Here is a 3,717-nt window from a genome sequence, read left to right on the forward strand (position 1 = left end):
GTAGAGCGGTTCGACGCGCTCGACGCCCCGGGGCGGCGCTAGTTAGCGTTCTAGCACCGATGGGCGGAGGCGGATCCAGCTCGCGCGCGTACGTTCGCGACTGCTACCCGCGTTAGTTTCTAGTTAACGCGCTCGCGTTAAGAGAACGCGTTTAGAATAAGCGGACGGGGTTAGACCTGCGGTGGAGGATCTGGTACCAAGCCCGTGCTTGTCCTTGTCCTCCCTCCGCCGCCGGCCGCCCTGTCATTTAATATACAAGTAAATAATCTATCATAACATATACTACAGTATCTAGGTAGCGCCTTACACGGTAAGCTCGCCCGCCTTACTCCGGATCGTCACGCTGTACACGTGCACAGCGAGCAGCAAGCGCGTACTTACAAGCGCGGGTGTGTGCGCTGTAGTGCATTTTGGGGGAGTACAGTAGTCACCCCGCGCGTTCGAATAACGTCCTCGCGATTATGCTACAGGATTGTGACGAAGGCCGTCTATGAGAAATTCTACTGTTGTTGTGGGATTCGATATATCTGGGTATCTTGCGACGATCATTCTTGTGCGGATGTTATTATGAGCCGTGATGTAATCAGAGAGGGCCATCCCTGGTTCGAAGAAACACTGTCTGTTCGGCCTCTTGTTTGAGATATTTGTGGTCCGAACTGTTGGAGTTGTCTAGGTGTTCTGTGATAATAAAGAGTGGTTTGTGTGGTGTGGGGTCATCTGAGGGCGTCAGTAGAAGATTGAAGATGTCCACCGGCACGGATGATAGTATTTTGCCTAGCATGATGTATTTCTGTTTCAAGTGGAGTTGGAGTTCAGTAGGTTCGGTAGGGGGCTGTGGATCTCCTGAGATGTGTTCGTACGCGTTGAGCGCGTGTGCAGCCGAGCGGAGGGCTAAGAGCCAGGGGCCGTAGTTGGCGAGGTCTAGCTTTGGAAGGTCTTGTTTTTCCATGATCGATGAGGAGACGGGGTTTGTGACGTGGTTTGTGTCGTGTTCTTTGGCTGGATCAGTCGGATCTTGAGGTGTAGATAGTTCTGGCGTGATGTGTGTTGGCGGAGTTGTGATCAGTTCGTCGGTGTCGGCGGGGGTGGCTGGGATGTAAGTGGGAGAGTCGGTCTCGGAGTGGGTGGTGAGATGCCTGTGAAGGCGTTGGGGGTGCCTGTGGTTTACCGTTGTGGTGGATGTGTGGGGTTAGATCGTGCGAGTGGTGTTGACAATGATGCCCATAACCTGTTAGAACGTGAAACCCATGAGTCAGTTTATTCCCTCTTCGTCGTATCTACGTCTATATAATATATAGACGTAGATACGACGATGACATTACAGTGCCGAACAATATAATATATTGTTCGGCACTGTAATGTTTTCTGTAATGTGCGATCTGACACAGTGCAGCGACAAACAGCTTGTTGCTTACAGTACTTTAGACCGATGGCAGCGCGACGTCCCAGGACACCTTTCCCCACGGCAAAGTCCATTTCTGTTTTCCAATCCCAACCCCGGATTCCTCTGTCCGTCCGCCCCGCTGAGCCCCCTTGAGCTTCACTCACACGCCTATATCTCTTTAAGGGTGAGATTTCTTTGTTTAAATAGTCAATTACAAGTTTACGCATGCCCGCAGGTGCTGATGCCCCGAGTGGGTGAGGCGCCAACAGTAAACGACCACTATCTTCAAACCGAATACAGATTCATACATGATTATCCTCTACAGTACGTACTTTACGATGAGCCATATTGAAGAACAGCTGAGAAAATTTGGTGGAAGTATATACACGTGAATTCCGTGATGGTGCAGTCTTTGAGAAACAGCACTTGGGAAAGTGGTTATTTTTAATAGGGAAATTGAGGGCGGTTGATTGGCCGTGATACAAAATAATTGAATTGGAGCCCGGGTGCTTTCCTTGCCTGGTAGACACGAAAAGACGCAAAAATCGCTGTGAGACTGAATGTGTGAGTGAACTTGCGAGTCGTCCTTCAATGACACAGTTAAACATTTGTACGTATAAATAGGGGCATTTTTGTTCATTACGGCAAGAAAATTGAAAATCTACAAAGCGAAATTTATCGACGTGCCTACAGCTCTAGCCTCAATCTTCGAAAATCGAAATAGCTGAAAGAGTGAAGACGGAAGCAGATTTCAACAAATGCATTGTTCGTGCAAGGTTGGTCGTTTTTATTTATAGTAACGCGAGGTACGTTTAATTTACTCGGATGGGTCAGATCATTTGAGTTTGTGCAATGAAAGTTTCTAACCAGTCTCGAATTCGATTGTTTTTGCAGTTGTCCGGGATGCAAAATGCGGAGGCCGGTATTTGACAAATTGGCTCGTGCTGGAAAGCAAGGAGTACAGAATGCGTATTTATGTTGACTATCAGATAAAATATGAACTCTCCTAAAGGTACTCCGGGACGGGGCTGCAGCAGTTTTTGGTTTTTCAAAACAAAACTCGGATAAGGAAATAATTGGGGCTGATATGCAAGGACTTCAAAACGCATATTTTCAATCGCCTTAGGAGATGTTTTCATGAATTGCAGAAGTGGTTTCAATGTGGGGATAATATATCTAGAGCTAACAGCGACTCTGATATTGTCAGACTGATCGGCGAAATGATACCTCTGGTGTTATTTTCGTGACACAAAAAATATTGTACATCTTCAGTATCGAGTTTCATAAAGGAAAATGACCTGTGCAAATTTTTGGTTTCTTGTAGTGGATGACTGGAGAATTTTAGACTTACAAACTGAGCTCTAGCGTCTATCGGGCCATTGTTCTCATATGAGGACTGTTTTCTACGTAATTTTTTCTTGACTTGCACTTTCTCGACAAGACAGAAAAAGACACTCCCGTCTCTGTACTTGACTTTTACCTTGGGACCAGAAAAGGCTTTCTGAGAATTGCATGTTCTTCCTGGTCGACTTTAGATTTGTCTGGAAGAGACAGTTTTTTAAGCACCATGAAGTCGCATGCAAAATTACTTCGAAACCAAAAACCCCAGTTCAAATGGAACTAGGCACTCAATCTGCATTCTATTTTTAATCTTTCGGCATGTTCAAAGCTGTTATCCCGGCGTTCTGCGACATGCTATTGCAGAAAACAAGCACGTTAAGGGAATAATGTCCATAGTAACCTTTTAAATGTTCAATTTAATTTACATACTGTATATATATTTTTTCAAAAAAAGAACTGCCCTCTTCTGAGGGCAAGCCGCGATCGGATAGACACTACAGTAGCTAGGCAGTCGATACTACGGATCTACGAAAGAAAGACAAGTTGTGCTGCTGATATATACAGGCTGGAATCGCTGCTCCGCAGCCGGTAGCTGACGAACGCATGCAGTAATCGAGAATTATATTCTCGCTGCATATTATGCAGAAACCGAGCATGCAGTTACAAGTAGCGAGGATTCACTGTATCGCCCAAAACAAGACGGTGGTTACGGAACGGGACCGGGACAGCAGGCATGCGCCCAATCTGCGTGCGTGTCTAGTGTGTTTTTGATTTGATGTCTCGAGATTTGATGACATGGCTAGCACTGTATGGTTTGTTCGTTGCAATGCCAAAGCATCCGTTGTGCTGTGTTTTCGTAAGGGTCTTCGTAAGGCCTGGCTGAATCTAAGATGGCGCGTTGTGTCAAAGTCAGCGGGGTGGGCTCAACCTGGAAGAAGGGCAGCGTTTGCGGGACTCTTCGGCAAGCGCGCAGCACCTTACGGTTCATATGC

This window comes from Chondrus crispus, genomic scaffold (assembly GCF_000350225.1).
Source record: "Chondrus crispus Stackhouse genomic scaffold, scaffold_111, whole genome shotgun sequence".
In the NCBI taxonomy this organism is placed as follows: Eukaryota; Rhodophyta; class Florideophyceae; order Gigartinales; family Gigartinaceae; genus Chondrus; species Chondrus crispus.